Consider the following 14,392-nt stretch of genomic DNA (forward strand, 5'->3'; position numbering starts at 1 on the left):
AAAGGCTTTTTAAATACGAATTCCTAACTATAACCTGCTTGAAAACTATGTTTATTTCACTGAATTTCGAAGGTTTTTTAAATTATAATTCCTAATTATAACCTTATAACCTGCCTGAAACCTATGTTTTTTCAGTGAATTTCGAAGGTTTTTTAAAAGATAATTCCAAAGTATTACCTGCCTGAAACCCTAGGTTTTTTTCAGTGATTTCGAAAGATTTTTTCAATAACAATTTTTTTAATGTATTAATTGTTATATTTATTTCTTTGATACAGATCTACATTTTTTTTTAAATACATTTACTTTTAGATATCTTATTTTTTAGATTACATTATACATTTTTAATATTAAAAAAAAATGTAATATCTATATATTTTATATTTTTTTACATATTTTAATAATATTTTCTGTTTTCTTTTTTTTTTACAATTGTTTGAGCAGTCCCGCACCCAAAGCGCACCTCTCTCGATTACTGCGCAGAATGTAGCCGCCATTTTACAATTGTTCTGTAGGATCCGTGTAGGGGGTGCGTATTTTCTATTTTCATGCGCGATTGCTATGCGACCCGTACGTAACCTAAAATGCATATGCAACATATACGTATCACGCTACACCGCAGCCGCCTTTCCACATGACGTCATCTATGTGTTCAACGCAGTGGGCGCACGAGTTCCGCGATATAAAAAAGATATATATATATATATATATATATATATATATATATATATATATATATATTACCTACTGGCGATAGCCAGTAGGTATATATAGTTAGGATTGTTTTCCATAGGGAAATCGCAACATTCTATTGGGAATAACTTTGGCGCCGGTTGAGGAATCTTCCTGAAATTTTCCTTAACTTTCCCTCGGCGCTCCGCTCCTTCCCTGAAAGTTTGGGGGGGATTCGTCAAGTGGGGGCCGAGATAAAAGGGGGTCCCAAAACATGTTTTCCCCATGTTAATTGCCATAGGGCGGTTGGACTCACTTTTAGCCCGAACGGCTGAATGGTTTTCAACCAAACTTGGCAAAATTGTAGGGACTGGTAGCCCAATGTGCCTTTGCTATGTCTCAAGATATGTGCTCCAGTGGTTTTTACGAAAACTAACTTTGAAAACATATATATTGGGCTACATTGGGCTATATATATGTTAGAGGCCAAATGTAGCCCAATGTAGCCCAATGTAGCCCAATGTAGCCCAAAGATGGCCACCAGAGACAAAAAAAACAAATGTAGCCCAAATATCAGCCAGATGTAGCCCAACTATAGCCCAATGACAGAATGTCCCAGAGTGTTCTAAAGAACAACTAGAGCGCTAACAGTCTTACTTATGACAAAAGTATGGCACACCTGAAGTCATCTTGATTGGAATAAAGTGTTAACACTTAAAACATTTAATTTGCAAAGGAACAAAATGAGGGGGTTCATTTTGCCATAGAAATTATGATTAGTGCTGAAGAAAGAATAATTAGGGCACATTTTGAGGGACTTCTCAAATCCTCTTATATTTCATTAAAAAAATTCTGATATGCAGTCTCCCAAGATGGCCACCAGAGACAAAAAAAACAAATGTAGCCCAAATATCAGCCAGATGTAGCCCAACTATAGCCCAATGACAGAATGTCCCAGAGTGTTCTAAAGAACAACTAGAACGCTAACAGTCTTACTTATGACAAAAGTATGGCACACCTGAAGTCATCTTGATTGGAATAAAGTGGTAACACTTAATACATTTAATTTGAAAAGGAACAAAATGAGGGGTTTCATTTTGCCATAGAAATTTTATATATATATATATTCACTGAAAAAAACATAGGTTACACACCAGTTATAGTTAGGAATTAGCATTTAAAAAACCTTTGAAATTCACTGAAAAAACCATAGGTTTCAGGCCTTATATAGTTAGGAATCAGCATTTAAAAAACCTTTGAAATTCACTGAAAAAACCATAGGTTTCAGGCCTTATATAGTTAGGAATTAGCATTTTAAAAAAACTTTGAAATTCACTGAAAAAAACGTAGGTTTCAGGAGTTATATAGTTAGGAATTCGTTTTTAAAAAACCTTTAAAATTCACTCTAAAAACTATAAGTTTTAGTGGTGTTATAGTTAGCTGGACATTTTACTCATACAAAACCAATGAAATTGCTCCTATATAGTTAGTTGTACTAACTATATTTCGCGCACCCACAATCCACTGCTGATGATGTCACATATTAGATCATTCATGACATGGTCAGTGACATCACTGATGACATCTCAAATGACATCACTGATGACATCACTGATGACATCATCCATGTGACAATCACATACACCTTTTCATACACTATTACAATTTTTCATCACTGTTTGTAAAATACAGAGTATCATATTTAAATCCATTGTCACAGCAATACAAGTATCTAAAAATCCACTCAGTGATTCATAGATGTATACACACATCTAATCACTTACCTATGGATTCACTCATACATGCTGTCAATGAACAATAGAACACTATCAAAAATACTTATACATCTATATCGACATTAAACAACAGCACGCATCCTATTCACATATGAAGTCATCCTACTCACTTATGCAAACAATGGATCATACTTACATATTTACTTAGCAAAACACTTATACAAACACCACTTCTATTCATTTAGATAGTAAGTCATACTTAATGAATTATAAAAACATTATTACAAGTATACAGTTATCCATACAGTCACTCACACAATCATTGTGTCTTATGTATACTTATTTATATACAACAACTGACACATACACTGCCTTTTATTTTTCTAGTTTGTTGGACCTGTACCTTTGAGAAATATATTTGCTCATCACCACACCCATAAAGAGATTCCTTCACCCAAACTGTTAGAACATGTAGTTTTAAATTCATATATCTACTGAATCAACTATTCACACATCTTTGGACAGTCACCCCCCCCCCACCGAACCACAGACACTTTCACACTCGCATACAAATACTCAGTTAACTAATCAATAACTAATATAGACTTTCACATAGCTAGTAACCAACTGTAGAATCAGTTTACACAACAACTGACAAAGTGATACAGATATTCACACAGTTTAGTCACTATCCACTATATTTAGTGAGACATTATAAATTGGTCAAGTAAACAGTCAATTACACTGCTACTAAATCCTCCATCCAAATATTTATTTATATATATCCACTCATTCTTCAATGTAAATTGCTATATATATAATGCATATTTAAATAACAAAGCAAACCACATTCACTGGATGATGTCATCAGTGATGTCATCAGTGATGTCATTTGAGATGTCATCAGTGATGTCACTGACCATGTCATGAATGATCTAATATGTGACATCATCAGCAGTGGATTGTGGGTGCGCGAAATATAGTTAGTACAACTAACTATATAGGAGCAATTTCATTGGTTTTGTATGAGTAAAATGTCAAGCTAACTATAACACCACTAAAACGTATAGTTTTTTGAGTGAATTTCAAAGGTTTTTTAAAAACGAATTCCTAACTATATAACTCCTGAAACCTACGTTTTTTTCAGTGAATATATATATATATATATATATTACCTACTGGCGGTCGCCAGTAGGTATATATAGTTAGGATTTTTTCTCTATGGGTTTTTTGAAAATTCTATGTCTAATAACTTTGGCGTTTGTGGACGGAATCGGCTGAAATTTTCAGGAAAATGGCACATTTTGTTTCTGAGCAGCCCTTGAAAATTTGGGGGGGGTTCGTCCAGTGGGGGCCGAGAAAAAAGGGGGGTCCCAAAACGTGTTTTTAACATTGAGTTTTCCATAGGGCGGTTGGCCTCACTTTTAGCCCGAACGGCTGAATGGATTTGCACGAAACTTGGCAAAATTGTAGGGACTGGTAGCCCGATGTGCCTTTTGTAGGTCTCAATATATGTGCTCCAGTGGATTTTGAGAAATTAACGTTTAAAAAAAATATATATCTGTAACAGCGGACCGGTTAGCGCTCTGGTTCGCGGACTTTTCGCGCAACGGAGCTTTGTGAAGCGAAGCTGATTGGTTCTCCGGCGTCTGTCAACATTCCAAACAGTCCGTAGCGGCCGCCATCTTGTCTCTCGGTAGGATCGAGAGACAAGAGGAGGTCAAAACAAAGGGGGAAATAACTATAAGGGGGCATAGTAGATCCTCGCTGACCCCCTAGGTTTGATGTGGAGGTTTTAAAAGGGCCCCGCGGGGCAAAAAAAAATAATAAAAATAATAATCGAACGGCTGAATGGATTTGCACGAAACTTGGCAAAATATTAGGGACTGGTAGCCCGATGTGCCTTTGCTAGGTCTCAATATATGTGCTCCAGTGGATTTTGAGAAATTAACGTTCAAAAAAAGATATATATCTGTAACAGCGCTCCGCTTCGCGTAACGGAGGTTTGCGAAGCTGATTGGTCATTCTGTCACTGGGCTATAGTTGGGCTACATCTGGCTGATATTTGGGCTACATTTGTTTTTTTGTGTGTCTGGCGGCCATCTTTGGGCTACATTGGGCTACATTGGGCTTCATTGGGCTACATTCGGCTAATTAGCAAATAGCTCATCGCAAACTAGGAATGGTAAAGAATCGCTATTTATTCCTTAAAGTTCGCTATTTAGGAAATGCAAATAACTTTGATGATACATATGGCGGTTCATCTCTAACAAGATAAGAAGCATAGGGATAGATTTATGATGACTGGCGCATCACCAGGGATGTGTTAGTCATTCTGTGCCGCTGTTCCGTCACCTATGGTGTGCTGCATTTACAATGCGGCGCATCACGGGGCAAAAACAGCACAGATGCGTGATGTATCTGTGCCGTAAAGGTGGCGCATTGCTGGAGTTGTATCGCAAGTGTGATGAAGCTCCAGCAAGGGTCGGGGGTGCCCCTGTCGCAGGGTTTCTGTTCTCACACAGAACTGTGGACAGAGGATTGGAACCTCGGCGAATTAGGGTGTCCCAAAACTCACGTTAGTAATCAAAAACTATTTAGCAAGCTAGGTACAGTGTCACATTGGATATAACAAACTCTCAATGTTTAGACAATCCAGAATATGAACTTATAGTACCTCAGGATACGTGGAACTCATGAACAGTCGGTCGTTATATATTTCTTAGAAACCAGAACATGGAGTTAAGAAGAACACATGTGTATTTGAAATGTTTATTTACTAATGCCGTCTTCTCAGGCGTAGTACCTTAGATAATAAAAGTACACATATTATCAGTAGCAAAATTACCAGCATAGTTACTAGTACATAAAAAGTGAATGGTGATAGTATGTTAACATGCTGTAAATGAATAAGAGTTAGCAACACTTATAAGCAGCCGCGGGCCGTGGAGGGAGTTACGGTGAGGCAGGGAGGCGGGGAGGGGGAGAAGCAGGGTGGAGAATACAAGTACACATATTATCAGTAGCAAAATTACCAGCATAGTTACTAGTACATAAAAAGCGAATGGTGACAGTATGTTAACATGCTGTAAATGAATAAGAGTTAGCAACACTTATAAGCAGCCGCGGGCCGTGGATGGAGTTACTGTGGGGCAGGGAGGCGGGGAGGGGGAGGGGCAAGGTAGAGAGGGCTCCACCCTGCTTCTCCCCCTCCCCGCCTCCCTGCCTCACCGTAACTCCCTCCACGGCCCGCGGCTGCTTATATCTCACCCTCCCTAATACACATATTATATTATTTGCTAAGAAGGTCTCTTTGTGTTGGTTTAGGGCGTGCCCATACTTTAGTGTCTTAGATTTGAAGGAATCACATCAGCATACACCAGCTCTCTCTTCATGTGAACCGCATCAACTGTTGTGTATGTGTGTTCGGCAAAGCAATATAAAACCCGCCTCATGCCCAGAATTGGCAGAAGTTGCACTTATGTTATGAGTATGAAGTCGTGGAGATCAGACCTCATAACAATTCTGTATCGTGTTGTTCTTGAAACTTTAGCACTCGCTGTACAGATATAGTTTAACAAGTAAAGCAGATAGTAGACCAATAACATATTATTCTCATGTAAACCACGATGAACTACTAGGTGGAAAGCTAAAGCAACAACTAAATGTCGTGTGCAGAAGTTGCAAAAAAGGAAAAATGGCGTTTAAACCGGTAATGAGCCCATGCTAACTTAACACGGTGTAAAGATATCCAGGACCTAGATGACACCTCCCCATGATCCGGAAACGAACTGAATAAGATAATAGAAGTGCCATCTCATGAGAGCAGATTGCAAGTTTATATGTGGACGGTCCGCAAGGTAAAGCATTAAAAACTAGGAAAATTCAATGCTAAAGAAAAATAAAACAGCCAAGTACTTTATCGAGTCTTAAGCCAATAGGCAAGGTAAATAATAAAAACTTGACAATTAAGTCAATGAATTGTCAATGAAATGCTAGTACTCAGCATATGAAACATGAAAAAGGTCTATGACATAAGTGTGTATGCAAAATAAGCTGCAACAGCCTCCAACAGGAAGTCACCGTCTTCATCCGAAAACAGTTCAGCCATCCAATTTAAAAGCGGAAAAGAACATACGTGCTCTCCCAGCACCGGATCCTCTATCACCATCAGAGGACAGCTCGGTGGGTTTTCAAGAAAGCTGTGTTCCAAGAAAGACTGTGCTGCCGCCAGTAAATTCCAGGGACCAAGTAGTCCATGCATCAATGCCACAGCCATAATCCTTTCGCCAGGACAAACCAACTCGTGAGTAATGATAGGAGTCATCAGCTGATTAAAGTCGACGTCAGGAGAAACCGGTCCGCAGAGACACAAATCAATGGCCCAATCGAAATCACAGGTCAGGCAGTGAAATACAGGCTGGACACAGGTGAAGTAGGAGAACCGAAAAGATAATCCATATGCCGTGCTTAATATCGCCAACGGCATTGTGCCATAATATTCTAGCATGCGATTGCGGAACAGTGTCAGCAGCTGCAGGGTCGGAGGTTGCATAGGAGGGACATCCATATTTAAAAATGTAAAAAAGCACAAGAGCGTCCGCTGGTAATGCAAGTAAAAATGCAATCCACGAACCAGAGTGGAGAAAATGGAATGAAAGGGAGCAGGGATGACTCCAAAGATTTTCTCAAATGAAGTCACGAGACCACTGGTAACAACTTTAAAAAAGTGTGCCAGGGATTTTGTGGAGGATGCGTTAAAGATAGTCGGAAACATGTTGCTGAAATTGAAAGGCAAACCTGTGTACGGGTGTTCGCTATGTGAAGTACGAAAGTTTCACGGGCCGAACTCAAGGCCACCTCTCTCTGAGACAAAAGAGCTCTTATTCTTGTCATGCCGTTGAAACGTGTCCCAAGGTTGGTATTTGTGGCCAGATTGAAAACTCCCTATGTTCATGTGTGGGAGGAAATAGAACATTTCTGCAGCAAATAACCCGTTCACTTACTGTTACGATAAAAGGAATACTTTTAATTAACTCAGAACAATCTTCATTATTGAGCATCAAATAACTACCATTTTCCAACAACTTGAACGTGGGGATGATAGCAGGAACTGGCGTGCCTTGCAACACGCAAGCCATATTTGGTCGGTGTTTGTTGCATGAATCGTGTAACTGTATGTGCCTACACATTAGTGAATGATCTGGCGTCTCAGTGCATTCCTCTCCATTCAGATAAACTTCTTGATCATCTTTGAAACATCTGTATGTGTATGGAAGCGACCAGACCTCATGAACAAAAGCACTACCTAAAGGTTCATAAAGACCTATTGGTATATATTTCATACAATTTGAAAACTTATATAAAGCAAAAGGCATCGTTATTAAACCGTGGATAAGGCATGTTGCCAAAAAACCCGCAATCCTCTGCTGATGATGTCACTGAGCATGTCATGAATGATGTAATATGTGACATCATCAGTAGTGGATTATGGGTAATAGTATCTCTAGTTTACTCCCCTATAGCTGTCTTTCTTTTAACATAAGTGTGTGTTTCCTTCCCTTATACTTACTGTTTTTGGTTCGCTTCCAGTTCGCGTACCAGCGAGCGAACTAGGAAGCGAACTAAGAGAAATAGAGGTTGGCACAGTTCCAAATATTGTACCAATTTTTTAATAACGGGGAGGTAGTTCTGAAAAGAACTTTTTTTTTTATTTTTCTGAACATTTTTTTAATGTTTTTGAATTTTTCGGAACAGTTTTATATTTTTTTGGGTTTTTCTTGGAGGGGGCAATGAAAACGATTCATTGTAAAGGGCTCAACAGGAGCAACAAAACAAAAAAAAGAAGTATTTATTATTTTGGGCGTTTCGGACAAACTTGCATATGATAGTCAATAGCTCTGTTGATCAGAGTGATGCTTCTTTCTCCGTAGGAAATGAATCCATCGCAAAATACGCAGGTGTGTTTTACTTCACCAAATCTCATTTGTATATTTGGCACCATCTCCCTGCCCTCTGGTCCCGTTACTTCCGGTACAACAGATCTTCTGGCCATAATAGGGAGATTATCTAGGTCGTTCCGAAACTGTGCAGCACTGTAGTTGTTAGGATGCCACCTAGTCATATGGCGATGCATTGTGTAGTTTCCGAAACTGTATTTTTTGTCGGTCCCTCTGGACAGTCTATCTTGACATATAAGGCAAGTTACGTATCTTGCATTTACTTTTTTCTGACCTTTGGGAATTTTAAAAAATTGCCAAATGAAGTTTTCTTTCCGGTGAGACGTCTTGGGCTGCTCAGGCAAAAACTGCCTCTCTTCGTGCTCGTCCTCCTGTTCCTCTTCTTCTTCTTCTTGTTGAATTACAACTTGAGCAGGTGGTCCTCTCTTCCTTGGAGGTGGTGGAGGTGGTGGGGAAGCACCAGCTGAAGCTACTAAAGAAGCCATTGCTCAGTGATCACAAAGGGTCTTTCTCTCACAATGATGAAAGTCAGAGTGAGGAAAGAAGGAGGGATTTTCATCATTTGGGAAAAACAAGAGTTCTCAACCAATCAAAAGTGTTCATTTTAGATTATATGACCTAGTCTTACATCATTAGGAAACCAAAAGTGAAATGAACCAATGAAAAGTGTTATTACCAAGTCACATGACTTGCTGTGTTTACGTTAAGCGCTTTGCAGGGCCTCCCGGTTTGCTTCCAGAAACCTGCGCTTTGGCACTCGCTTCGCGTACCAGTTCGCTAACGTAGCACGTCATATGACGTATCACGCGACAACGTGGAACGTCATGCGGACGGGAGGCGTCACGATGTTGTTTTCTAACGCGGCACTTGCGGTAAAGAAACGTTTACCGGCTCGCGGTCTATTTCGCGGCATCAAGGTCAGCTAACGGGAAGCTTCCCGATTCGCGAAGCGGGAACGAAGAAAAAAAAATATTTAAAAAAAAAATTATTCATAAACATATAAAATATATTTTTGGATTTAAAGAAGAATACATTTTACAGCTACAGATATTAGCTGTTAAAAAACCAATGAAATTCACAGAAAAAACCATAGGTTATAGACCATATATAGTTAGGAATTAGCATTTACAAAACCTTGAAAATTCACTGAAAAAACCATAGGTTATAGACCATATATAGTTAGGAATTAGCATTTAGAAAACCTTATTTTACTCACACAAAACCATTGAAATTCCATATATAGTTAGTTGCACTAACTATATATCGCGCACCCGCAATCCACTGCTGATGATGTCACATATTACATCATTCATGACATGGTCAGTGACATCACTGATGACATCACTGATGACATCTCAAATGACATCACTGATGACAACATCCAGTGACTGTATGTTTCTGTAAAGTTAAAATATGTCTTAGATATTGAAGAATGAGTGGATGTATAAGTGTCTGGATGAAGGATTTAGTAGGTGCGTGACTGACTGTATGAGTGAGTGATTAAATGTGTCTCACTGAATGCATGGGTTAGTGACTAAACTGTCTTAATTTGTGCATCATTATGTCTGTTGTGATGTAAACTGCTGCATGTGTTGATCATTAGCTATACGAGAGGCTATATGTGTTATTAATTGGTTGCCCAAGTATTTCTATGGGAGATTGAGTTTGTGTGGGGGTGGCTGGGAGGTGTGTGACTCTGTGCATAGATGTGTGAGCAGTTGATTCACTAGGTGTATGAGTTCAAGAGTGCATGTGGAAAAAGCTACATGGGCGGTTGACTGTGTGCATGAGTGTATTGATGAGTGAATGGATATCTCAATGCTACATGTCATAGTAAGTACATATGTAAAACACAGTACATGTGAGAGTTGGCATATATAAATAACTGTGCATGAGAGCCACTGAATGTGTGAGTGGCTGTATGGATCATTGTGAACTTGTATCAGGGATTGTATAAGAGAGTAAATATGTGTTAGTATATGTTTGAATAAGTAAGGTGTGTATAACTGTATAGTTGAGGAAATGGAGGTGAGATTGTTTCTTTGCATGACTGACTAGGTGTGTGAGTAACTCCATGGATGAGTGACAGTGTGTGAGTGTCTGTATACACTGAGTGTATCTAAGGTTATATTAGAGTCTGAAGAGGTTTATCGTATTAGCACAAGAATGATGTCAAATGAGATGTCATCAGTGATGTCATCAGTGATGTCATTTGAGATGTCATCAGTGATGTCATCAGTGATGTCACTGACAATGTCATGAATGATGTAATATGTGACATCATCAGCAGTGGATTGCGGGTGCGCGATATATAGTTAGTGCAACTAACTATATATGGAATTTCAATGGTTTTGTGTGAGTAAAATAAGGTTTTCTAAATGCTAATTCCTAACTATATATGGTCTATAACCTATGGTTTTTTCAGTGAATTTTCAAGGTTTTGTAAATGCTAATTCCTAACTATATATGGTCTATAACCTATGGTTTTTTCTGTGAATATATATATATATATATATATATATATATATATATATATATATATATATATATATATATATATATATACAAACATATATGTATTACCTACTGGCGATAGCCAGTAGGTATATATAGTTAGGATTTTTTTACCTATGGGATTTTTGAAAATTCTATGTCTAATAACTTTGGCGTTTGTAGACGGAATTGGCTGAAATTTTCAGGAAAATGGAACATTTTGTTTCTGAGCAGCCCTTGAAAATTTGGGGGGGGTTCGTCAAGGGGGGGCCGAGAAAAAAGGGGGGTCCCAAAACGTGTTTTTAACATTGAGTTTTCCATAGGGCGGTTGGCCTCACTTTTAGCCCGAACGGCTGAATGGATTTGCATGAAACTTGGCAAAATTGTAGGGACTGGTAGCCCGATGTGCCTTTTGTAGGTCTCAATATATGTGCTACAGTGGATTTTGAGAAATTAACGTTCAAAAAAAGATATATATCTAGAGCCGCGCCTGGAGCGCTCCTCCGTACGCGTACCGGGGAGCGCTCCAGGCGCGCAACGCGACTTGCGCACGGCAAGCTGATTGGTTCTCGGGTGTCTGTAAACATTCGAAACAGTCCGCAGCGGCCGCCATCTTGTGTCTCGGTAGGATTGAGACACAAGAGGTGGCAAAAATCAAAGGGGGAAATGAGCAAGAGGGGGCAGGGTACACACCCCCTGACCCCCTAGGTTTCATGTGGGGGCCATAAAAGGCTCCCGCGGGTGAAAATTTTTTTTTTTTTAAAAAACGATTTTCGCGGGGGTGAGCGCCCGGTACGCGCACCGGGGAGCGTACGGGGGAGCGTACCATGGAGATTAAAAATGACAGACTTTTAAAAAAATAAAGCTTCTTTTTAAAAATTGGAGGTAGTTCTGAAAAGAACTTTTTTTTTGATTTTGTTGTTTTATATATTTTTTTTTGTTTTTGTTGTTTTATATTTTTTTAGACTTTTTAAAAACAATTTTATATTTTTTTGGGATTTTTTTCAAGGGAAAAAACAAAAACAAGGATTGCAAAACTGCTCAACAGGAGCAAAAAAATTTGAACATTTAGGGACTGGAAGAGCAGCGGTGTTGCTGTTTCTTTAGGGCAATCAGTTCAACACTCTGCTCCCCATAGCAGAGCAGTTCGTCACACTCTGTGCACGAAAATTTGATGCCCGCAAACACCGGCTGAATGTTAGGGACCATTCTTCCACGGGGTGGTCCTGAAGGTGTTGCTCCACCAGTGGAGGTGCTGCCGCCATCTGTGGGTGCATTCCGTGCCAGCTCTCTGACACTCTCCCTGGCAAAGTTGTTAGGGTGTCTTCTTTTAACATGCCGGATCAAATTAGCATTCCCAAAACTATATTTTTTCAGAGGATTGCCTCTGGATAAACTACTCCCACATATTTTGCATGTTACTTTGGGAGCGTTGACTTTTTTCTGTCCTTCTGGGATTTCGTAAAATTTCCAGATGAAATGGGTTTTTTTCTTTTGCTGAGGAGGGTCCTCATCTAAAAATCCCTCTGAATCACTGCTGGATGACTCTCTTGCAGCCATTGCTGGAGATCAGAAAAGTAGGAGATAGAGTAGACACAACAGCTCTTGCTCTCTCCAAGTACAAAGCAATAGTGAGAGAAATGGGTGGGTTTCACACAATTTGGAAAAAAAAAAGTTCTGAACCAATGAAAAGTGTTATTTTAAAGTCACATGGTTTGACGCGCTTACGCTACGCGCCCCGGGGCGCGTCCCGGGCGTGTATCGTAAGCGCATCGGGGCGCTTACGTTGCGCGATCGTATGCGCTTCCGGGTGCGCTTACGCGGTGCGTCATAAGACGCATCTCGCGGCTACGCGATACGTGTCTTATGACGCAAGGCGTGGCAGCTACGCGATACGTCACAATGTTGTTTTCGTTCTCGGCAACAGCGCTTCCGGGACGCGCATTAGTACGCGCCCTGGGGCGCGCCGCAAGATTGCGCTTACCCGTGCGTTCACCTGTCCGCGCCCCGGGAGCGCACTAAAAATAATATTAAAAAAAAATAAAAAAATTATAAAATATAAAATTAGATTTAAAATGTATTATTTTTATAAAGATTTGCTATTAAAAAACCTATGAAATTCACTGAAAAAACCATAGGTTATAGACCATATATAGTTAGGAATTAGCATTTACAAAACCTTGAAAATTCACTGAAAAAACCATAGGTTATAGACCATATATAGTTAGGAATTAGCATTTAAAAAACCTTATTTTACTCACACAAAACCATTGAAATTCCATATATAGTTAGTTGTACTAACTATATATCGCGCACCCGCAATCCACTGCTGATGATGTCACATATTACATCATTCATGACATGGTCAGTGACATCACTGATGACATCACATATGACATCTCAAATGACATCACTGATGACATCACTGATGACAACATCCAGTGACTGTATGTTTCTGTAAAGTTAAAATATGTCTTATATATTGAAGAATGAGTGGATGTATAAGTGTCTGGATGATGAATTTAGTAGGTGTATGAGTGAGTGGTTAAATGTGTCTCACTGAGCGCATGGGTTAGTGACTAAACTGTCTTAATTTGTGCATCATTATGTCTGTTGTTCTGTAAACTGCTGCATGTGTTGATCATTAGCTATATGAGTAACTATATGGGTTATTGATTGGTTGCCCAAGCATTTGTATTGGAGACTGAGAGTGTGTGTGGGTGGCTGGGAGGTGTATGACTCTGTGCATAGATGTATGGGTTCAAAAGTGCATGTGGAAACAGCTGTATGGGCGGTTTACTGTGTGCATGAGTGTATTGGTGAGTGAATGGATATCTCAGTGCTACATGTCAAAGTAAGTACATATGTAAAACACAGTACATGTGGTAGTTGACATATATAAATAACTGTGCATAAGAGCCAGTGAATGTGTGAGTGGCTGTATGGATTATTGTGAACTTGTATCAGGGATTGTATAACAGAGTAAATATGTGTTATTATATGTTTCAATAAGTAAGGTGTGTTTAACGATATAGTTGAGCAAATGGAGGTGTGATTGATTCTTTGCAAGACTGATTAGGTGTGTGAGTAACTCCATGGATGAGTGACAGTCTGTGAGTGTCTGTTTACACTGAGTGTATCTACGGTTATATTAGAGTCTGAAGAGGTTCATCGTATCATCACATGAATGATGTCATGAGTAATGTCAAATGAGATGTCATCAGTGATGTCATCAGTGATGTCATTTGAGATGTCATCAGTGATGTCATCAGTGATGTCACTGACCATGTCATGAATGATGTAATATGTGACATCATCAGCAGTGGATTGCGGGTGCGCGATATATAGTTAGTGCAACTAACTATATATGGAATTTCAATGGTTTTGTGTAAGTAAAATAAGGTTTTGTAAATGCTAATTCCTAACTATATATGGTCTATAACCTATGGTTTTTTCAGTGAATTTTCAAGGTTTTGTAAATGCTAATTCCTAACTATATATGGTCTATAACCTATGGTTTTTTCAGTGAATTTC

The sequence above is a fragment of the Lissotriton helveticus genome, chromosome 5_1, assembly GCF_964261635.1.
Source record: "Lissotriton helveticus chromosome 5_1, aLisHel1.1, whole genome shotgun sequence".
Taxonomy (NCBI): Eukaryota; Metazoa; Chordata; class Amphibia; order Caudata; family Salamandridae; genus Lissotriton; species Lissotriton helveticus.